General features: G+C 48.5%; 1 protein-coding gene across 9 annotated transcripts in view; it reads right to left on the bottom strand.

Moving 5' to 3' along the window:
* Nucleotides 1–24,373, bottom strand: part of SGMS1 (sphingomyelin synthase 1) — a 269,326-nt gene that overhangs the window by 158,681 nt on the left and 86,272 nt on the right. For 2 of the 9 annotated variants that reach the window (XM_047703349.1, XM_047703354.1), the window contains exon 4: nt 23,816–23,863. The exons of the other annotated variants lie outside the window; for them this stretch is intronic. The gene's annotated coding sequence lies outside the window, so the exon portion shown is untranslated. The remainder of the gene's footprint in view (nt 1–23,815; nt 23,864–24,373) is intronic. 9 annotated transcript variants of the gene reach the window in all.

The following is a 24,373-nucleotide window of genomic DNA, read 5'->3' as shown; positions in this document are numbered from 1 at the left end:
CAGTGAGCAACACAGAGGAATCCGGCTTTCAGACCACATGGTTTCTTAGGAGCTGGGTGCCCTTTAATGACCTATGGTTACATCATTTCACCCTGAACCTCGAGCTCCTCGCGGGTGAACTAGAAATATGGCCGTCTGCTTCCCAGGGTTCTTTCTGCGAGACCACGACGGGGGCTTGGAGTAACTGCCCATGTTCATATCCTGGCCCTACGCTTACGAACTCTGAGCCCCAATGCATTCAGCATTCAGCTGCACCTCCTGGGTCTCCTCATCCATAAACCTCGGGCTGAAAAGCGGCAGGGTTCTGCTGATCAGAGGCGCGGTGCAGGTGAGCTCTGGTGCAGGGCTAACAGGTGCATGTTAGCTAATGGTTAACAGGTGCATGTGGCACTCCTGCTCCACGGCTGCTCAAGACCACGCTAGAGCCCAGTGACACCTTTCAAAAGCTCAGCAACGGCACCCATCTCTGATGACCAGAGACAAGGACAATTAGTTTAAAAAAAAAAAAAAAAGTAGGGGCTATTCATTCGTGATATTGACATTTTAGCAAATGGTCTTTCAAAACCAACCTACAAACTAGTGTTTTGTCTGCCTTTAAAAAAAAAAAAAAGACACACTAATGCCATTGACTAATGAGGCATAATACACTCAGAGGTTTCCAGGTGTGTCCCACAAGATAATCAATAGTCTAGAGGATTAAATGCAAAGCCCAGCTTCCAAACTCCAGGATAAATGCTGAAACTTATAACCAAGCAACTAAAACAACCTTAAACCCATTTCTTCGAACATCCTCACAGCCTTGTGAGATTTGACATTGGGGAGATGATGCAAAGTAGCAAACAACGAGGCCGAAATGCATAGAGATGAGTCAGTTTCAACCCCCTCCTCCTCCGACCTGCCCGCCCTGAGGTTAACATGGAAGAAGCTGGCGGAGAAAGGTCCCATGAACGGGTCACACCCACGTGCAGATGGAAACCAGAGCAATAACACGGTTCTCTGGGTCCTCAGGGGCTCCAGACTGTCCACTAACCAACACCTCAGCCCAGCCCCCAGGCCCGGAGAGTGAGCAAACCCCCTTTCATGCCCATCACTGTGGCCTGAGACTCTGGGATTTCTCCAGAGTCTCCATCACGTTCACATTTTCGGGGCTGGTTGGTTTACAGTGGCCATCCCTATGGCAATGCTTGATTCTTCAAGCTTTAAAACTGGTTAATTGCATTAAATTTTGGTCTCACTTATGCAGTTGGTTAAGAATATTAGCAAACCTGTTTTCTCATGAGGATGCTGAGAAGCAATTCTGAGAGGGGAGTTTCATAGAGCAGCTAAGATTTAAAAGACAAAAAACCAGAAGACTTTGGACACAAAATCACCCTGTATTCCAATCTGAAAGCGCCACTTCTGAGACAGGTAAAGTGCCTTTTCTAAACTTCAGTTTACTCATTAATGAAATCGAACTCATAAAACACTCATCTATGGAACACTCACTTCTAGAAGTTGTCGGGAGAATTACATTACAGAACCGGACTATGCACTTGGCCCGGGCCCAGCACCTCACCAGCACTGAAAGGAGAACAGGTGACGAGGATGAGGGGAGTGTTTCATGACTACCGGAAGGCCACTAGCACATAAATCACAAAGGGTCTCATAGGTAGCATCTTGTGCCTGCATACCCTTTCCTCACGATGCGGTAAGCTGCTTCTGTGTAATTTACACATTTTCTCTTCAAGTCCCAAAGCTGTCATTGAAGTGGTAACGAGAACCTGTCACCTATTTTAAGTTATATCTAATCTAGTTATAGCGGAAAGGTAGAGAACATTGTGAGACAAGAGTGTTCCTCTCTGTTCTCTCAGTTAATCAAGAGTCCATGTCAGATGGCTCTTTCAAATGTGTGGCTTTGGCTAAATCAAGTGCTGTATTAAAGAAACAAGCCTATTCGGGAATCTTCTATTTTGCACCTTTTATCTGACATCTCTTATAAATTCACGGGACTTGAAGACAGAAATCAAACCCAAATTAACCCAAACCCCCACCAAATAACTGCTGTTTGTTCTGTTTCTGTGGATTTTCTAATAACGCACAGTGAAACAGAAAATATTTGGGAAACCGAAGCATATACATGTACTTCACCTTTAAGCAAATCAAACAAACAGAAATGGATTTAAAAATAAAAATTCAATTGAAAGGGGGCTAATTCACCACGGAAAACACTTCTAGACCCCTTATATGTATATGTGCACAGGGCGTTTTTCTAAGCACTTTACAGTTATTAACACTTAATCGCATAGGAATTCTGATTCAGATCCCATTAATATTATAACACATTGAAATCACTCCTTACAATTCTGATGCACAGAGAAACATTCCTGTAAGATTACACTCCAAAACTGTAATCGTGTTACTGGCTTTGGATTTCTGCACTGTCTGCAGCTCTCCATCATGGTAAGCACATGCTAACTAACCTCTCTCTCTCCCACGAACCCAAAGATGTGGGGAACACAGAAATGCCCTGATGATGGTATCTGTTTAGGCTGATTAGTTTGGGTTTAACCAGAAACCGTCTCAACCACTGGTGCATTAAAAGGCTTTAAGTTGCTTTCTAATTTCAGTAACTATGGTATATGGGTAAGTCAGCCTATTTTTGGAAGAATTCCTTAACCAATCCTAAGACAGCCCGGGTGATGCTGACAGGTCCTAGGACAGCCCACGGTGTCCAGAGCGTATCCTTTATGTCTCTTCTGATGCCATGTTCTTGGCTGGGGTATGACCTAAGATCACCACATCCAGGGCCATGTGACACCCATGTGTCACCAGGCCTCACTGGTGACATCAACTTTGACCCCCTGCTTAAGCTGTTGTCCCGTTTCCACAATGAACTGATACTATTTTCTCCCTCTCTAAATCAATCACTAAATTAGTGGGGAGAACAATGACATACTCTGATTTCAGACACTGGTCCCGCAGTTGACGGGTTAATCAATATTTGCTGAGCACCTGTGACTTGCCAGGCAGTCTGGCGATACTGGACACGGCGGTGGGGAAACAGACATCCCTGTCCTTGAAGATGGACAAGACACAGGCAGTGGGCAAGCAGATAAAGATCCACTTTGTGCCCTGGTGACCAGCACTTGCAGGGGGATGAAGCAGAGACAGGCACGGGGGGGCTGGGGGGGGGACGCTGGGGAACTCCAGCCCTCCTGCCAGCACAACCCTGCAGAAGAGCTCCGCCCCCAGCAGAAACTGGGCCTCCTCACTTCCCACTGAAAGCACAAGGAGTAAGTCAAGCCTTCTCTGCAGACAGGCAGGACCGTCACAGCGTATCCTAGCCTAGCCACATTCATCTGTCTTCCTCTCTTGTGACTTGTGCTCTGGCAAGAACACCTACGCTTCCCCAAATGTGCCTGGCCTAGGCCCCCCTTCCCGCAGCCCTCCTGGCACCTAGGGGAGCTCCTCTCCCTTGTCATAGCACCTCCCAAGATGGTCCTTTAGTGTTGGAGGATTGGACCAATGGAAGGAATCTTGCCTACGAATTCTTCCATTCCCCACCCCTTTTTTTTTTTCGGTTTTTACTTATTTATTTGTGAGAGAGAGAGAAAGCGACAACATGGAGAGAGGAGCAGAGGAGCAGGGAGCCCTACGCGGAGCTCGATCCCAGGACCCCAGGATCGTGACCTGAGCTGAAGGCAGACACTTAGCCAACTGAACCACCCAGGTGCCCCTACAAATTCTACTATCCTAACACAAATGAAAACGGGTTTCTAAATTATCTGAAAATTAAGTGGCAACTACTGACAGGTACATGTTTTATACATCATTTTTAGACAAAACTGTGTATTGTATACAAAGTTATTTTGTTACACTGTTTTCATTATCCTAAGCAGAGCACTTAATGAAACATGTTCGAGTTTTCCCTCTTCTCTGGGTTAATTAAGGAAATTAATTTGCGGAGATAATTCTATGATTCACACACTGACGGAGAAAAATTAGCAGGCATTTCTTGAGCTAAAACAGCCTGTAAATAAACATCATGAATATGTGGACACCCACAAGCAAGGAGGGCCTAATTCCACCCACGCATATGGACTGAGTGATGCTTCGGTGCAATTCAACAATTGCTTCTAAAACCTCGTAAGGTGCTCTGTCCTATGTTTGGTGTCGCAGAAGTTTCCAAAGGAGGCTGAAATAGGAACCCCACTTTCAAAGGCGTCAGACAACGTGTCCAAACACTGCTTCCACTTCCAGAGCACAGATTCTGCAGATTTCCCGCTTCACAAGGAATAGCAGTTAATTGATTCCCAAATATTCAAATGCAGGGCATCATTAAAACCTTAACAAAAAAAAAACATCTTAGGACTAATTTCTTAGATAATTGGACATAATTACAGAACGTCTACAATTTTAAGTATGGGTACTTAATGAAATTAAAAATGCACATCTTGCTTCCTTGTCCATCTTTGCTATACATGTGTTTGCTCAGGGGAGAGAGGAATTGGGTTTTGGAGTTTTCTTTTTTTTTTTTTTTTAAGATTTTATTTATTGATTTGACAGACAGAGATCACAAGTAGGCAGAGAGGCAGACAGAGAAAGAGAGGAGGAAGCAGGCTCCCACTGAGCAGAGAGCCCAATGCGGGGCTCGATCCCAGGATCCTGGGATCATGACCTCAACCCAAGGCAGAGGCTTTAACCCACTGAGCCATCCAGGCGCGCCGGGTTTTGGAGTTTTCTTAAGTTTGCTTCTTCAGGCAGAGGGCTTGCCCTTGGGACAGAAACACTGTCTGTATTTCCGAGAACAGCAGGTGCGACGTAGAGAACGTCAGACCCACTTCACGAGACCTCCACCTGCAGCTGTGACTGAACGGGACCAATCACTCGTCACCGTCTCTACTGCGTATGACACATGACTGAATTTCCACTTCCGGCTTCTCCCCACACCCAAATGATTTACAAATAAGAAATTCAAGAGAGAGCCAGGCCAGCAAGAGAAGCCAGGAAGGCAAGCCGCAGGCCGAGGCTCACAAGGCAATCTCCAAGGGGGTTAGGGGAGAGTCCCCCACTGAGGACCTGCTTCCTGCTATCCGTCCACAACAGACAAGCAAGCAAACACTGCACACGGACCACCTCCGGCCCTTTCTGTCTGGAAGGCTCCATCCTTCAGGCTTGTCCACAGAGCAACAAACAGATGCCCACACTTCACATTTTTCTGATGAGTTGTTTTTTAATTCACTGAAGTTTTAGGATTCTATTACTTAATACTGTGTGGATACAAAACTTTGTCACCTGAGAACAGGAGGGCAGGGGGAAAGAAAAAAGAAATACCTGTCTTTCAATCTCCAGATCCTTAACTTTCAATGTATTTAGGGAGATGCCCTCAAGAACTCACAAGCTTCTTTTTTAAGGAAGTAAAAATGTGCGAATTTATAAATATGCATTAACTTTGCGATCTTAACAACAGCTCCCAAAAGGGGGGTTGATTTGTTGCAGTGGTGAAAATGAACTTATGGTCCAAATAAGATTCTCAGCACAAATCAATTTCTGCCACGATAACGCAAATGGATCCAGTTACGTCCAACGTAAAATAAGGTGAACTAAAAGATCAGCACGAAGCCATGGCCCAGACATAGCTGCCGGAAAATTCTCAAATCGTCCTAGAATCCTGTGAGAGAACCACCACCCCCAACCCCAGCTGGGTGGGGGAGTGCCACCTCGCTGAAAAGTGAGAGCCCTGTACTCCTTCCGGAGGAGGAGTGAACTCCCTTGTAAGGTCTGCAGAAGGCTCGGCCCTCTGCGTAAAGTCTCAGACGCTCATCTGCCTTTGTCACTGAGAGGGAAATGATTAGCTACTGCCTGGGCAGAGAGGGGAAATGAACTTGCGGGCTTATGTGAAAACAACAAAACGCTGTTTTTCCAGAACAGTTGATTAAGAACATGCTGTCCTAAGAGCAGTCAAGTGAAACATTCCTTCCTGGTTCCCAGACCTCAGAGGAGGAAAGAACAAAGCTGCTGGCCTGGCCACGGACGAACAAAGCCTGGGGGTCACTTCCCTGTGTATTTACTGTTCCCAGTCACTGTCATCCTGACAACCTGGGGTGGCTGAGGCCGCAGAGACTCGGGAGGACAGACAGCTGTCAGGATACGCTGACTGTTGCTCTTTATATTTAATGCAAGTTATCAAGATCATACAGGCTTTACAAAGAGAAAGAACGAAGGCCAAGAAAGCTGAGTAAGTTACACCAACACCAAGCTGTTTGTAACTACGCATCCTCCGATGTTCCTGGGAACCCAGAAGCATGTTCTATCTGCTCTGATTAAGGAAGATTCTGAATGAGATGGCCTATATGAACACTGACCGTATTTCCTATCTAAAAACTGGGACACAATCTGACAAGCATAAACACGTATCTGGTATCCACCAGGCAGAATTTTGCAACCAAGGACAGGCTCGCAAAGTCCTGGTATGTCACCGCCCTCCCCACCTAGCAAGATTCTCAGGCCCCTCCTCTGGAAACCTGATTCAGCAAGCCTGGGTGGTACCTGAGAATCTCTACTTTTAACAAGCACCCTGAGGAGATTCTTATGCTCAGGCAAGTTTGGGGAACACCGGATTGGACCAATGATACACCCTAACACTCAGCTCTCTTTAAGACCATTCCACCCTCAAATTCCACTTAGCAAGAACATCAATTAGGTTAACTTATAAATGTTAACAATAATGAATATTTGTCTTCTCCTAACCCCTCAAGTCATAATACAATTTTGGTGATGCCCATTTTAGAGGAAGGGGTTGCGTAACTTGTGCAGGGTTACACAACCAGCGGATGACGGGGGGCGGGGAAGGGGGTTCGGGCTCCAACAGCTACACTCAGAACTATTCCATACACTGCTTCCACTTCCAGAGCACAGATCCTGCAGATTTCCCGTTTCATAAGGAATAGCAGTTGATTGATTCCCAAAAAGCCCTAACAATTTAGGAAAACATTTCTGAACTATCGGTACTTTCAAACTGCTGGCTAGGCAGCGACCCAGGGATCCATTAACATCTCTAACAGAAGCGTTTTACCCCGTGCTCCTCTCAGATTTCTCTTTCAGGGAGTTTTGAGCCTAGCCTCCACATCTTTCCCCAGAAAGTATAAAGGAGGCATCAAAGGCCAATGGACCCTTCCAGAAAAACTAGCAATTAGCTTAGAGGAAGCACAAGGTGTTATAATTTCATCCCTAAATCTGAACAATGTGTCAGATAGAGAGCCAGGTGTCTACTGTCTACACTCACTAGTAAAGAACAAAAATTATGTGATATTCAAACATTTTCACAGTTGCTTTCTTCTACCACATCTAACCTAACACTGAATTAAAAAAAAAAAATCAAATATTTCTACTCATTCTGCCTTTAAAAAAAAGGCTTAACGTGTCAAATGAGCAGTAGAGTATCAAATACCAGCCCCCACCCACCACCCACCTCTTTCTGGCCTCTAATTAATTACAAATCAATCAAGTCTGAAAAGATACAAAAACTAGAACCCAAATCAAAGTCACCATTCCTTCAACAAGTACTTATGCCAAGCACTGTCTTAGATACTATGGACACAAAGGGAATAACACAGATTAAAAACTTCTGCCCTCGGGCATCTGGGTGGCTCAGTGGGTTAGGCTGCTGCCTTCAGCTCGGGTTGTGTTCTCAGGGTCCTGGGATGGAGTCCCTCATCGGGCTCTCTGCTCGGCAGGGGGCCTGCTTCCCTCTCTCTCTGCCTGCTTGTGATCTCTGTCTGTCAAATAAATAAATAAATAAATCTTTGGAAAAAAAAAAAAATTCTGCCCTCAAGAAGCTCACATCCCGCTGGACGATAAGGACTGTAAGCAAAGAACAACACACAGTCAGCCCACACAGGCCTATAAGGGAGACAGAGCAGGGGTGGGACGGAGGTGGCCCCGCAGGTCTTCCCAGTAAGGGGCCCTCCAAGCAGAGACCCAGGGGAGACGCGGAGCAAAGCCACACAATATCCAAGGGGAGCGTGCCCCCAGAGGGGAAGGAGAGTGTCCAGCAGACACTCCCCCATCCAAACCATGAACGCACCATGAATGCCCCAATTTTCTCTCTGCCCAGGTGGTGCCACCCCTCTTCCGACAGCCGCGTATCACCCTGTCCAATGAGCGGGTCCTGAACACAACACTCCTCCATGTTCATCTCCAGTGCCCCCCTACCTATCACCCTGTCCAATGAGCGGGTCCTGAACACAACACTCCTCCATGTTCATCTCCAGTGCCCCCCTACCAAGCAACACAAGGCCTTGTCCTCACAAGCCTGGATGCCCGCAGAAACCCTACACCTGTCTCCCCATGTCCTTTACATGCCCGGCCCCCATGTGTACTCACTAAGAAAAAGCCAGGGTCATCTTTTAAAATCTACGCACATATAATCATATCACGGCCTTCTCTAAACAGCCCCACACTTCCCACAGCTCTCTGGAGCGAAATCTGGACCCTCCTCCATGTCCAGGCCCTGCGGGCACAGTCCAGCCCTGCCCACCCCTCTGATCATTCCCATGACCCCACACCCACCCCTGGTCCCAGAGCTCACTAGCCTGCTTTCAGCTTCTCTAAGTTCCCTAGCTCCTTTCTGCCCCAGGGCCTTTGCTGGTGTCCCTGAAGCCTGGGGAGACCCTCCCCATGTCCCCAGCATCCCTCCCTGTCATCCCTGCAGCCCACAGTCAGGGCAAGGTGACTGTCTTGACCTGCATTGCCGCAGACTATATAGTACACACCTGGGATGCCTGCACCCCCCCGGGGTTAAAGCGATTCAAGATCTGCCCCACCCCAGGAAGCTCCCAACCATCTCCACAGGGCAAGGACCACACCAGCATATCCAGTGCCTCAAAACTAGAGAAGTTCAAAAAATACTTGGGAAGAGACTTGGCCTTCCCCTCGGCTCCCCATGCTCTCTGTAGAGGAGAACACTCTGCTGCGTTTTCCCTCTGCGTCGTCTGTGCCTCGTGCCCGCCCGTCCCAGGAACAGGCCACACTGCAATAATGAAGTTCCCAGTGGGTCTGCTTTCAGTTTCACGCCATGTGACAGGGCCATCCCCAAACGGGAAGCCCAGCAAGCAAAAGTGGCCACTCCCAGAGCCCCACAGTTGAGGACAGACCATGCTCCAGCAGCCAAAGAAAAGGAGCTGGAGGAACAGCAGGCCCTGGGGGACAGGACATCCTACTGGTACCAAGTTATCAGACTTAAAAAAAAAAAAAAAAAAAAATCAGAGATAAAGGGAGCCACTCCCTCCGGCAGGAAATAAAAGACCTGTATGCAGCACAGGGTTCCTGAGTGGTGGCCTCCCTCCTCGAGCCAACCTGGCGCAGGTGTCCGCAGAGTGAGCGGCTCACCCATGCCCCACTTACCCTGGCTGTGCCCCTGCGAGAGCCGGGTGACCGGACGCCCCTCGGACCGGTGGCGAAGACAGGGATGTCACGGGCTGGGGCTCACAGAGCTCGGGACTGCTGCAACCCACGAACCAGCAGCAGCCCTGCCGGACTCCAAGATCCCTGCCCAGCACAGTGACCGGCACCCGGTGTCCATACACCCCACGGGGTGTCCCAGCCGCTGGCTCTGCTGCTCCAGTGCTGGCCCCCGCCGGCAGGCCCAGGATGCTGCTGGAACGGGGCAAGAACACGTACTCCCCAAACCCCCCTCCCCATCCCTGTCTGCTGTCCTTCCTCCAGGCCCTCCCCTCATGGAAGGTCCCCGAGACCCTCCGCGCACATGCCCCATGTCAAGCCTGCCTAAGGAACACTGTAACCCTACGGAAACCCTCCAGAAGCTTCTAGAGAGGGGCCAAAGCCAAACAGAAGGGCCCCTCCCCGTCCCTTCTTGCACAGCTGCCCCTGGGCTGAGCCACACAGGCAGCCCCTGTCCTGCCTGCTGTGTAGCCTTGCCCAAGGTCGGAGGCCCCCCAGCACCGCAGACCTGGGCCCCGGCCAGCCGCACTAGGGGTGAACCAGTGGGTGGCCCTGACACTCCTTTCCAGAACACCACTCCCTCCAGGGTGGCAACCGACACAACTGCACACAGCCACAGGATCCATTCTGTATGAGAAAGGAGAGGAAGGCCCAAGCCTGGGTGTCACTGGTCCCCAAAACAGCTTACCTCGGCATCCACCTGCCTCTCGCTCCTCCCCAAATGAGCCGGCTCACGGCCACCTGCCCCCACAGGGCCTGCCAGGCCGACCAAGCCGGCAAGGATGTGCGCTCAGGGCTCTCAGGGAGCAACAGCCCTACATGGCCTCATGCCATCCTCAGGGGCTCTGACCCCAATACACGGAGTGCCCCAGTGGCACCTCCCAGGAGAACTTGTGTTCTGACTAGGGCTCCAAGCCGCAGCTCAGCCGGAGCCTGGACGGGGCCAACTTACGTTTCAACAGATCCCATCAGGGATGACCCCCCACCACAGCCCAGCCACTCAGTCAAGAGCCACTGGCCACCTCAGGCTCCAGGCCACTCAGGGGGCCATGCAGGGCAGCAATTCTACCTAAAACCACAGCCACGGGTGCCTGGCTGGCTCGGTCCAGGGAGCGCGCGGCTCTCCATCTCGGGGTCCTGAGCTGGCACTCCACACTGGGCCCAGAGACAACTTAAATAAAGTCTACCCAAAAAAAAGTTGCTCATTCCGTGAGATTTTTTTAAGTAAAAATCATGTAAGAATGTACCTAAGAGACCCTCCAAAACTTAAAAAGTGTAACAATCTAAGAGAATTAAAAGACCCACCACTCTGCAGCCCACACCGGAGGATGGAGAAGTAGGGGGCAGAAGGGGCCCCCAGTGTCCTTGACACGGATGGTGTCCCCAGCGTCGGCGGGTGGGATGCGGTCTGGAGACTGGAACCTAGAGCCATGACCGAGCCTCGGTGGCTCACTTCCCTGCTCAACAACCTGAGGTCAACAACAGCTCGCCCGTGTCACGGTGAGACAGCAAACGAGAAAGAGGAAGTCAGTCCGGTGGCACGGGAACCACACAGAATGAACCCTCAGCCCATGCTGCTTCCTTCCCGGGTGCTCTTGAAGAACTTCCTCTGATCAACATTCCTTTGCCCTTTGATTCATCCCTCATGTTCTTTCAACGTTAACAACCCACATATACTCTTGTCAGCCCACACAATGTATCTTCCCTATGGACATGTGTGGAAAAATGTGTCAGGACGTACGTCCAGTGACGGTCGCTCCAGCATTATCTGTGACCTTCCAAAAAAAAAGCACTACCAGCTAACTAACTAGAACACCCTTGTCTAGCTTCAAAGGCGGGTGCTAATAAAGGAAAGAAATTTAAGGTATATAACATGACATACTGGTCAAACAGATAAAATTTTCTTTAAATTTTATACTAGCTTTGGTGTCCAAATAGTTGCCAGCAGGGAAGGAAAAAAAAAAAAGAAGAAGGGTGGGAGGAGGTAGCGGGCAAAGTAATGCCCCCATGTCCCCTCCATCCTAACCCTCCCGCAAGTGTAAAGACTTTAGCTCACTTGGCAAACAGGCTTTTGTAGCTGGGATCCGCTGAGGAGACTCAGACGGCAGCAGAACCCAGGATTCTCCCGTTGGCCCTATGTAATCCTATGGGTCCTTGTAATCAGAGACCCTGTCCTGGCTTTGATGGCAGAGGAGCGGTCATGGACACATGGAGGAAGAGGCCACACATCAAAGAAAAGTGGCGAAGGTGGGCAAGACTGGAAGCCTCTCACATGTTGATTTTAACCCATGAGACCCACGTCGGGCCCCTGACCCACAGAAGCCTGATAATAATGGTGTGCTTCCCAATGCAAACACTGCGGTGATTAAGGAGAGCAGCAAGAGAAACAGATATGGATGAAAAAGGGTAAATGACTTAAAATTTTACATCTTTTGGGATACTCCGTATTTACTATAAATGTAATACTTTTATCTTAACTCTTAGGTAGACATCAAGGGAGGGAAGAAATTCTTTGCCCAGTGTCCAGGTCATGATTCCCTGACCACAAAAGCTTTCATAATTGGAGAAAATTGGAGAAAAAAATTAATTAAAAGCAAAACTAAAAGGCTCGCCCACAGCACTCAGGCTCCTTCTGCCTGAACGGCCTGGGCTTTCTCTTTGCTACACCAAACCCAACCCTACCTACACATCAAGGCCCACCTCAAGCACCACCCCTAGGGTCTGGGCCTCCTCCCCCCGGGCTCTCTGCCACGACAGGATCTACGGGGCTGTGCGGGACCTAGGGGATAGGGAGCTCCCTGGGAACAGCGAGCTGTTTTTCCTAGCCAGGAAGAAATGATTACTGGATTATACTAATTCCAAACCAATCTAGGGAGCACCGATTTCTTTTTTTTTTTTTTTTAAAGATTTTATTTATTTATTTGACAGACAGAGATCACAAGCAGGCAGAGAGGCAGGCAGAGAGAGAGGAGGAAGCAGGCTCCTTGCTGAGCAGAGAGCCCAATGCGGGGCTCCATCCCAGGACCCTGAGATCATGACCTGAGCCGAAGGCAGTGGCTTAACCCACTGAGCCACCCAGGCGCCCCGGAGCACCGGTTTCAAATGAAAGAGGCATCTTCTGCTGGGAGAGCCTGCTGTCATCCGACAGGCCCTTCCCACCTGTCGGCTTTGCCAGCGGGCCCTGTACCTGTCACTCCCCAAAATGACAGCCAAGCGCCCACTGTGGAAATCTCCTTTCAAAATCATCTTTGGACTGTGACTTACGAAGGCTGCGGATGACCGGGAGACAGTGCCTCGCAGCTCCAGATCTTCTCATTTCCAGTCTGGACCTTTCAGTTCCAGCGGCCGATATTTACGAGTTATATTTAAATTGGACTAGGGACTGTGGCACTGAGAAGATCCCTCCCCCCTCCCACCACACTGAACCTGATGGGACATTTTATAACTCACAGGGCGGGGGAGATCACAGCACAGTTACAGCTGAGATGGAAAACAATGCAAAACCTTGTCTGCTCTGTTAATGACACTTTTTTTTTTTTAAGATTTTTTATTTGTTTGACAGACAAAGATCACAAGTAGGCAGAGCAGCAGACAGAGAGAGAGGAGGAAGCAGGCTCCCTGTTGAGCAGAGAGCCCGATGCGGGGCTTGATCCCAGGACCCTGGAATCATGACCTGAGCCGAAGACAGAGGCTTTAACCCACTGAACCATCCAGGCGCCCCAATGACACTTTTTTTTTTTAAGATTTTATTCATTTATTTGAGAGAGACAGAGAGAAAATGCACGAGTGTGGGGGGCAGAGGGAGAGGGAAAAGCAGACTCCCCACGGAGCAGGGAGCCTCACACAGGGCTCAATCCCAGGACCCTGAGATCATGACCTGAGCCGGAGGCAAACACTTAACCGACTGAGCCACCCAGGCGCCCCATTAATGACACTTTTAATGGTGAAGGAGCCAGGAGAAGAGACAGAGTGACACTGGATTCATGTTCACATCGTGACGCGTGCCTCTGACTGCCGCCACTAAAGCTCGAACAAAAGCTCTTGTTTGAACCTTCGTGTTTAACAAATAGTAGAGCACTCGCCCCTGTGGGAATGGTTAGAGGCCAGAGTCCCGATGAGGAGTCCTGGACCACAGAGGACCCAGCACGTCCTTCTCCAAACACAGACAAGCAGCAGATGCAGCTGTCCTCATGGGTGTTAAACCAAAGCTCATCGTTAATTATTTACTTTTGTTGCTGCTGCTGGTTTCATCTTAAAGTTAGATTTATTCAGACGTCATTTACGCAGGAACCCATCTTTTTTAGCGCACACCTTTCTGACTTTTGTCCAAACCATACAGACGTAATCACCTCCACCATCAAGATGCAGAACATTTCATTCATTCCAAAGAGCTCCCTATGCCTTTTGTAAGTCAAGCCTCGCCTGCCCGCTCATGACCACCCATCTGTCTTCTGACCTTGTCCTTCAGCCTCGTCTAGAACGTCACGAGACATGGGATCACACGGCATGGATCCTTGAGAGTCAAACAGGATGTGCCTTTCTGAGTTTGGCTTCTTTCACAAAACGGATAATACATGTGAGACTCATTCCAGTAACAGTGTGTGTCCCTGTCACGGCAGAGTCAGCATTCCATCGAAAAACATCCCAGCTCGTGCACCCATTACAAGCTGAAGGAGAATTCAGTGCTTCGCAGTTTGCGGCAGTCACAAAGGAAGCCTCCAGGTTTTCGGGTTCTCCTTCCTCTCGTGCAGGTTCGTCAAGGCAGAACTTGCCAGTTGACTTGGGGTGCAGAAGCTCGACGTGGCCAGAAACCACCTCACTGCCCCCCAGAGAGCAGCCACGGCCACCTGTCCCAGGAGCCCGCCAGCCACACGGACTTATTAATGCCTGGCTTTGTTTCTTCTGGTGTTTAACCATTCTCACGCGTAGGAAGCGGTATTTCGTTGTTTTTCACTTTTGACTTTTGAAATGATTTTAGACTCAAGAAGAAGTTGCAAAAAGAGCAGGGTTCCCACGTGTCCCTCCTCAAGCCCCCCCCCCCCCCACACACACACAATCCTCCACAACCACAGCACAATTATCAACAGCAGGACCAGATGCTGGCCCAAAGCCTTGAACCCAATGACAGGCCTTTCCCAGAGTCTACTAGTTTTGACATGTTCCTGGTTACTGTGCTGTCTTTTTTGTTTTGCACAGTTCTATAACATTTCATCACTTGTACAGATTTGTGCAACCGCCACCACAACCAGGGCATCCATCTCTTCCTTCAAAGCACCTATTCTGGAAAAGACCTTTGTGGTTTTATAACCGTTACTGCTGCTGGAAGACACATTTTGCCCTCTCTCTTGACCAAATTAAATGTCAGATATCTATCCTCAGGCCCTGTGTGCAAACCACTGTTGACAAAGGAGTTCACTTTTCAGGCTGGGTGTCCGTCCTGTCCCTTCTGTATTCTACACCAAGCCAAGGGTGGGTGACAGGACACAAGGGTGAATGGGAGAGCGCTGTGTCCTGCCTTTAGAAGAACACATACGCACAATAACCAACTGTGACCAGTACCAGCCACGAAGGAGAAGAGCACATGGAAAATTCAAACACAGTCTGGTTTGGACCAGACAGGTCCCTGGGTCCAGCTTCATGCACAGACTCGGTGTTTGAGGCCTCACTGTGGGAGCAGGGAATCTAGTACCAGAGCCACTGAGCACTGAGAATGCCACTAATTTTTTTTTTTTTATTCTAGAGAGAGCAGGCGATAACATGAGCAGGGGAGGGGCAGAGGGAGAGGAGAGAGGGAATCCCAAGCAGACTCCACGCTGAGCACAAAGCCCAACACGGGGCTCGATCCCACGACCCTGAGGATCTTGACCCAAGCCGAAATCAAGAGTCACACATTTAATCAACAGTCACCCAGGTGCCCCTACAGCCCACAAATTCTTAAAGCAGAATCCAAACAAGCCTCCAGGGCTCAGGACAGCTGAACTGAGGTCCAGAGTCTGGCCCCAAAAATACAGAATTGACAAGTGCCCATGTGATGTCACCTGAAAGACACCTATGGCCTCCAAAACTCCCTTCCAACCACCTGCCACACTGGGTCAAATTCCACCAACAGAGACCCTTTAGTTACAGAGGCGTGCTCAGCTTAGGCCAGGCGCAGTGGAATCCCACTGGGAAGCGGGGACACAGGAACCCCTCGGGGCTTCTGGCCTGTTGGTGGCAGTTGGCTCTCCTCTGGTGGGAGGGGCTCGCACCCACACGGCCTCCAGGGCAGAGGGGCTCCATCCCCGCTACCTGCTAGTGTCCTCCCTCGAGACTATCACGCCTTTACAGGTGGTGATCTCTACTGCTGCGTTCCCGTGTGCTCTCCCTGCTTCTGTACCAACAGCCCCAATGCTCTGACTCACCTCCACGTCCCCTGGTGTCCGTGGGGAAATGTTTCGTGACTGTGTAAGGCGCAGCTCTGTGCACGGCACATGTGCTCAGGAGGGCCGAGAGGGAGTGGACCAAGACTGACGGGTCTCAACAGGAAAGACCGCTCAGAGCCCCAAGACAGCAGGTCAGTTTCAAGACTCAGCGCACAACGGAGCCAAAGCAAACAGCAGGATGCCTGTGGATCTGGGGGGCGGGAATGGGACAGAAGAGCTGGGACGAGGGGGTGAGAAACAAGACTTGCCCATCGTGACAGAGCTGGGGACCGGGCCAGTCTGGGACCTGCTGGGAAACCAGCAGCTGCCCTGGAGGCGGAGAGGAGGAAAGGAAAGGCCAGGCTCCACCTGCATGACTTCGGGTCTAGGGGCTTCTGACCAGGAGTTCACACGGAGGTGAGCCTTACAGCAGGTGCTGTGGACGTCAGCTACGACACCGGTAAGAAAGGAGAGGTGGAACAGTTCGCTCGCTGCAAATTCTGCCTCTTTCCAGAAAGACCCTTAGCTTGCCTAGACCGTCACATACTGTCTCCTGAACACCCCGGGAGCTGCCTGTGCAGGCAGCAAGGAGCAGGGTGTAGGGGCCTCCGAGGGCCAGCTGCCAGGGCAGCCCCCAGGCCCGCTGAAGAGCTAGGGAGACAGGTAAGACCCTGTTGGCCCTGAACTAGCCGGGCCCCTCACACATAGGATGCATTCACATTTAGTGATGAATGCAGGAACTCCCACATCGAAATACTCTTTCTTTTGCAATCTTCATCGTATTGCAATTATTTGGAAATAACAGAAAACTCTCCCGGTCCGTACTTTCAAAACCACTAGCTGTTGCGATGAATCACTACATGGCTTGTAACCACTGCCTTCTCTTAGCTAGCATCTTGACTCCCGCCGCCCGTCGGCAGACTGGGGGACGGCGGTCATGACCGTAAGCCCCTAAAGAGGAGAGGGGAGGGCACGGCAGTCAGACACACTCTCCCCTCCTGGAAGACCCGGCAAATCTCAGGGAGAGCTGGTGCCCAGTGGAGAACCACTAGGTAATCATGACCCGAAATATAGTCAAGAGCTATTGGAGTCACCCTTCCACTGGTTTCACTTATAATTTCTCTATTGTGCCCGTACACAGGTAACCAAAGCAACCGTGACGAGGCTGGGACCCCAAGTCGTCCCAAGCGAGGTGCTAAGGACTGGCAGGTTCCACCTAAGGGCTTTCAGTCTCGTTCTCACCACGGATTCCACTGAGACAAACAGCAAAGCAAGGAAAACCGCTCTTCTCAGCTCCAGCTCAGAAAGCTCACCAGACACCAGTGAGACCCTCTGGCCCCCAAAGCGCCCACCCCAGTGGGGCTCCCGAACAAGGGCACCTTCCCTTGGCACCTTCCCAAGGGCACATGCATCAGGCTCTCAAATTACCGCCCGTGCTTCTTCTGTGCCCTCCACCCCACACCAAAGCTCCCCTTCCCGGTCTGCTCGTCTGCCCAACGGACAATCCGAGGCATCGAAGACACGAAGCTGCCCCCACCCCAGGGGTCTGGGATCGTGGTTCAAGACCACACACTAAGACGTAAAAGAATCTCCCAAGCTCTCGTGCACCCAAAACCTATCACAGTAATTGATAATTGACTTAAAGATGAGGACGGTGCTGAGAATGCATCAAACATGGTCATCAATTAGTGGGCTAGATACCGAGCCTTGTATCAAGCTCAAAATTAAGTCACTTAAGCCCCAACTGTTTTCATCTTTTAATAAGCTTTTGAACACCAATAATCCTAACTGCTCTTTCACATCAGAAACTGGAACTGGGTTATCCCTCAGCCACGGAATGCTGCCAGGGATCAGCAGGAACTGTTTACAGAACGACCCAGAGGAAATGTCATGCCCCTGTGTTTCCAAACCCATGAAGAAGAACTGTGAATCAAAGCTAGTCTGAATCTCGTTTCAATTCCGCATTTCCTCCTACCCAAGTAAAGGAAGCATATTGTTGAGTTCAAAAGACCCAAACAAGATATCAAAAAGCTGCCTGTGAGCACCAAACAAAAGATGTCTTATGTAATTTATCTACAAATGCTAAAAATGCAATTCACGGCAATTATGCCTCTGCCTACAAACCATTGTGCCCTGTCATAGCTATTTCTAAAGGATGCAGTCGAAGCAAAATGCCCATCTTTCCTGGCAAGGAGAAGGGAAACCAACATTGTGGTGATTACCTACCTACTATGTGCATCAAAATTGGATATAATAAGAATTCAAGAATCCTAAATATGCCTTAATATCCATTCTCCCTTTCTTAATAACAGAACCCCCACTTTTGTAACTGGCATGCAGCATGAGAACATTGTTCCCAGCATCCTCTGCAGCTAGGTGCGGTCATGGGGCACCCGCCTAGCCTGGAAGTTCCCAAAGTGGGTCTGGGGACTTCTGGCAGACCCCATACCCCTTTTAGGTAATCCATGGAGCGAAAAATTTTTTTAAAGAATGAATCTTCTTTTTTTAAAGATTTCATTTATTTATTTGACAGAGAGAGACACAGAAAGAGAGGGAACACAAGTGGGGGAGTGGGAGAGGGAGAAGCAGTCTCCCCGCTGAGCATAGAGCCTGATGTGGGGTTGGATCCCAGGGTCCTGGGATCATGACCTAAGCCAAAGGCAGACGCTTAATGACTGAGCCACCCAGGTGCCCCAAGCCAAAACTATTTTTAATAATAACACTAAGATCTGATCCTCCCTCTAACTCTCACTCTCGTGAGCATACAGGAAAGTGTTTAGAGGCTACGTGACATCTGACGCCACAAAAGACTGAAGGCAGGAGCTGATGTGAGCATCCATCTCCCATTAAGGCCAAATTAAAGAAATTTACAAAATGTAAAGCAGTGCTAGTCTTATCACTACTAGTTAGGAAATTTTATTTTCCCCAAAAAAGTAATTTATGCTAACCTATAACGGTTTGTTATTTTTAAATGAATTATTTTTTTTAAAGATTTTATTTATTTATTTGAGAGAGAGAGACAGTGAGAAAGAGCATAAGCGAGGAGAAGGTCAGAGGGAGAAGCAGACTCCCCATGGAGCTGGGAGCCCGATGTGGGACTCGATCCCGGGATCCCGGGATCACGACCTGAGCCGAAAGCAGTCGTCCAACCAACTGAGCCACCCAGGCGTCCCTAAATGAATTATTTTTTAATTTAAATTTAACTTAATTTCATGGTGGCTTAAAATAATGCAGATTATTTTGTAGCTCTGGAGATCAGAGATCTAAAAACGAGTCCTATGGGGCCAGAATGAAGGTGTCGGTAGGGCTGAGCTCCTCCCAGAGCTCCAGGGGGAAACATACCACTGGCCACTCCCAGAGGCTGCCTGGGCTCCTTGGCCGTGCGTGCCTCTGTTCTAGCAATGGCAAGACCTCGACCTCTGTTTCCACCCTCCTGCCGCCCTCCTGCCTCCCCTTATAGGGATCCTGGTGGTCACGTGGTTACGCAGATCATTCCGGATCCTCTCCCCATCTCAAGATCCTTAGCTGAATTCAGCACCTCTGCGGTCGCTTGCCATGTAAGGTAATACATTCATAGGCTCTGCGCATCAGGATGGGGAACTCCTTCAGGGGAGATTTTCCCGCCAACCATAAATGCGAGATAGAACCCACCTAAGCAAAGCTCTTTGGGGTCCTCAATGGTTTTTAAGAGTATAAAGGGCTTCTTAAGAGCAAAACACGTGAGAACTACTGCTTGAGCACCTGAACTGATTCAGGTAGCTATTAGGTGGGAAAATTAAATCCAGAACAAGCTAAGCAATTAACCAAAGTCCTACAGACTTAGAACAGAACTTCAGTTTGAACTCAGGCTCTCTGGCAACCAATGAACCTAGTATGATTCCCTCCACGCCACGCTGCCAACCCCGGATACCCCGACTGGGAAAAAGGCAAATCAAAATCGTCTGTGGCCTTTCTGTAGGCATCCAATAAAGGATGTGACAACAAGTGTTCGGATGTGAATTTGCTGAGCAGGAGGGAGGTCAAGTTAGAGAAGAAGGTGCTAAAAATTAGACCACTTTTCGAAACCTTATTTAGAAATAGACAAGTTCATTACCTCATGTGGGAATGGAGGAAAATGTTACAAATGGCCGAGTGTTCCCGTGCTGAGTCAGAGAGAAGAGACGCCAACTGTTGGTGGCCTAGACAAGCCCGATTAGGACCAAGGTCAAGAGACATGGGGCGCAGGGCACACACCGCAAAGCACAGCTCCAGGCCACGTGACGGAGCTGGTGAGCAGACTCATCTTGGCAGTGACGGTCAAGGCCCACTCTTCGCACCCTTCCTGAGAAGGACATGTAAGAGAGCACGTTCCTGGGATGTCTCTCTGCATCCCCTGATCAGACCAGAGTCCAGACTTCGCCGCAAGAAACTGCATTCAGGAGAACTGTTAGAATCATGCTAACAATCCAAATCTCAGCCTTCCCAGGGACACATGTTCAGTGTAAAAGAGGAGAATGGGGAAGTCCAAAGGGCCAGTGGCCGCTCCACCTAATCACTCCCCGGGCCGAGGAAGAAGGGAACGGGGGTCGGGGGTTGCTTCCTCAGGAAGCTTCTCCAGCTCTTCTGCATCTCCTGCCCGGCTCTCCGGTAGAAGCTTCTGGAGTGCTCAGCCAACCACAACCCTTCCTAGTGCCTGAACTGACAAGCCAACGATGACCCAAAACGTGAGGACAGAGACTAAGTCACTGCATCCAAGGGAGAAAAAGCCACAAATCATCTGACGCCTCTAGTGTCCAAGGGAAAGTACTGAGCCGGTAGGCATAGGCCGTCCTTCAGAGAATGTCTGGCCACGGAGCTCAGTGCCTCCCGGGAACGATTCCGCGGTCTACCTTTTTATGACTACACTGGTATTACAAAAATCCTCCCTGTAACTTCCATCCCCAAGCTGTAACCTACACGTACCTGTCAGAGTGTGGCTGCCCAAGGTGATTATTCTGCTGCAGAATGAATTTAAAAACTATTAAATCAGCAGCCTCAGTTGGCATCCATTTTGAAACAAAACGTTTACCTGCGCCGATGCCCAAGGCATCTTGAAATGTTACCAATCAAAGACTTCATGCTCTTTTCTGTGCCTATTAAGGGGATGTGCAAAAGTAAAGATGAGGGGGGCTGTGGAGACGATGCTTCTAATCCACAGCAGTAAACACCTGTTTTCTACACGTCACATGAGGAAGAAAGGCATCCACAAGGAGATCCACCACTGAATCTTCTATACCTGGGATTCTGGATAAAAAGAAAAATGATGGGGCATCTGGGTGGCTCAGTGGGTTAGGCCTCTCTGCCTTCAGCTCAGGTCATGATCTCAGGATCCTGGGATCAAGCCCTGCATTGGGCTCTCTGCTCAGCACAGGGCCTGCTTCCCCCTCTCTCTCTGCCTGCCTCTCTGCCTACTTGTGATCTCTCTGTGTCTAAAAAATAAATAAAATCTTAAAAAAAAAAAAAATGACCCACCAACAGGAAATAGACTGGGCAGCAGGAGAAAGGAGTACTGAATAAAACCTCTGTGCTTTTGAGTTTTTCTAAAAGTTGAGATTTGAATTTCCAAGGAAGTGAATATCAGTAGATGAACTAGAATTAGTATATTAGTAGATTAACTAGGACTAAAAAAACAAAAACAAAAAAAACCACCAACCAGGCAAAAGTTTAAGGCTATGAATATGTGATATGAGTGTCAAGACGGTTTAGGAAGCTCTCAAGGAGATGGCTACGGCACTATTTCCTGGCCGTAGGTAAAATAATGTACCAGATAAAGAGTTGAAGAAAATTGATAAAGGGCACATACAGAAAACTGACTGTGAAGTCAGTTCAGTGCTTGGGTACCACTAATTTAGAAATTATGGTGGACTGGGTATTTGCAGGGCCCATCTGCTATGCTAGAATTAGATTCTGGATAAATTAATTTTAGAAGGGCACCTGGGTGGCTCAGTTGGTTAAGCACCTGCCTTTGGCTCAGGTCATGATCTCAGGGTTCTGGGATCAAGTCCCGCATTGGGCTCCCTGCTCAGCAGGGAGCCTGCTTCTCCGTCTGCCCCTCCCCCAAAGCTCGTGTGCACATACCCTCTCTCACTCTGTCAAATAAATAAATAAAATCTTTTTAAAAATTAATCTGAGGAATACTTTTTCGTACATTGGCTAACTCCAGACAAAGAAACAAACACGAGGAAAACACGGCAGGGATGGCACACTGAAATCTGAGCGAAGAAGAGAGCGGGAGTTGCCGTGGAGGTGGGGTGAATACAGCAATGGGATGGGGCATCTGGACCCTCCCATTTTCGGCAGGGAGGGAAAACTCAACCAAAAATCAGGATTCCCAAAGGAAACGAATGTGGTGCTGGTTCTATAGCATCTTCCTGGCTCTGAGGACAAACCCACATATATGTCAATAAGACCTCAGGGGGTGCCTGGGTGGCTCAGTGGGTTAAAGCCTCTGCTCAGGTCATGATCCCAGGGTCCTGGGATCGAGCCCCATGTCGGGCTCTCTGCTCAGCGGGGAGCCTACTTCCCTTCCTTTCTCTCTGGCTGCCTACCTGTGATCTCTGTCTGTCAAATAAATAAATAAATAAAATCTTAAAAAAAAAAAAAAAAGACCTCAGGATTCTGACATAAAATTATCAAACAAATATTAGCACATTATCAAAACTCACCATGGACACAAGGAAACAATCCACAAACACAGATATACACCACCAAAGATTTCAGATATCAGCATTATCCAATACAGAATATGAAATAACTCTGTTTGGTGTTGCATACAGACATGAAAGATGGAGGGGGAAAAAATGAGCAAACAAAAAAGAGACCATTAAATATATTCAGGTAGGGGCACCTGGGTGGCTAAGTCATTGGGCGTCTGCCTGTGGCTCGGGTCGTGATCCTAGGGGCCTGGGATCGAGCTCCCTGCTCGGTGGGGAGTCTGGTTCTCCCTCCCCACTCCCTCTGCTTGTGTTCCCTCTCTCTCTGGGTCTCTGTCAAATAAATAAAATCTTAAAAAAAAAAAAAATATATATATATATATATATATTCATTCATTCAGGCAGACCTGAGGCAGAAATCAAGCTTCTCAAAATGAAGAATTAGGGGCACCTTGGTACCTTGGTGGTTCAGTCAGCTAAGTGCCGGACTTCGGCTCAGGTCATGATCCCAAGATCCTGGGATGGAGCCCCATGTCAGGCTCTCTGCTCAGCGGGGAGTCTGCTTCTCCCTCTGCCTCTATTTGTGCTCCCTCTCTCTCAAATAAATAAATTAAATATTTGTTAAAATACTAAGAAGCATTTTCATTGAAATTAAAAACTCAAAGGATGGGTTAAAAAAAATTCAACACTACTGAAGAGAAAATTATTGAACTGGAAGCTAAATCTTAAGAAATTACCTAGAATCAAACAGAAAAAAAGGACAGGGAAGAAAATACCAACTACAAATTAAAAGACATGGAGAAGTAAAAAAGAAGCTCTAACATCCGCTTATCAAAACCAGAAGGAGCAAAGAGAGCGAGCGGGAGAGTGACAGTGTTCAGAGCACCAATGGCTGGGAAATTTTGAGAGCCAATGAATGGCATGAATCTACAGATACATGACACATAACAAATACAAACACATAACAATACAGAATAAAACACAAAAAGCCGCACACAGATCTCAAAATAAACCAAGTCATTTACCAAAGAATGACCCAAAAAAGACCTAACAGTGGATTTCCCAAGAGCAAGAATGAAAGCCACAGGACAATGAGTGGTATGTCCACAATGCCAGCAGGCAGCGATGGTCTGCTAAGAACCGAGACAGCAACACGAACACACGTTCTCATAAACCAACATCAAGAGAAACTACTGCCCAGTGATTCTGAGGGAAGACAATTCTGAAGGAGGCAGATGAAAGGTACAGGACGGAAGAAGGGAAAAGACACAAGATATGGTGAACGTATGAAGTTAAACATACCATCTCTAAAGGGTGACCATAGTCTGATGTGTCCGGCAAAACATGGAACTGAAATAGAGAAAGGAAGGTATGAGAACAGAGACACTCTTCACTAGGTGTCCTACAAGTTTCGTACTGTTCTCAGAGGGGATGGTAAGACCTTAGGTATGGACTGAGTTCAAAACTATGAAGCAGGCACAGTGTACTTTCACGGCAATCACAGAAGAACAGAAACAGAATGCATTCCAAACCCATGGAGGAAAAAAACACTGACTGAGAACACAAATCAAAAACTTCAGCAGTCAGTTAAAAAAAAAAAAAAAGATTAGCAAAGAAAATGAACCAAACACATATAGTTAAGAGTATATTAGACTATATTTCAAAAACCAAACCCCCCAACAAAAAAAGAAACAAAGAAAAGCACATTAGCCATATAATAAAAGACTGAAAGTTCTGTCTACATTAGAATCACAACTCTGTTCTCCAAAGAACACTAAAAAGAAACATGCTCAATCCCACCATTAATCAAGAAAATGCAACTTAAAACCAGACTGGTATACTATCTTATAGCCATTAGAC

This window comes from Lutra lutra, chromosome 14 (genome assembly GCF_902655055.1).
Source record: "Lutra lutra chromosome 14, mLutLut1.2, whole genome shotgun sequence".
NCBI lineage: Eukaryota > Metazoa > Chordata > Mammalia > Carnivora > Mustelidae > Lutra > Lutra lutra.
Note: the sequence above shows the minus strand (reverse complement) of the source record. Positions and strands in the feature narration are given on the sequence as shown.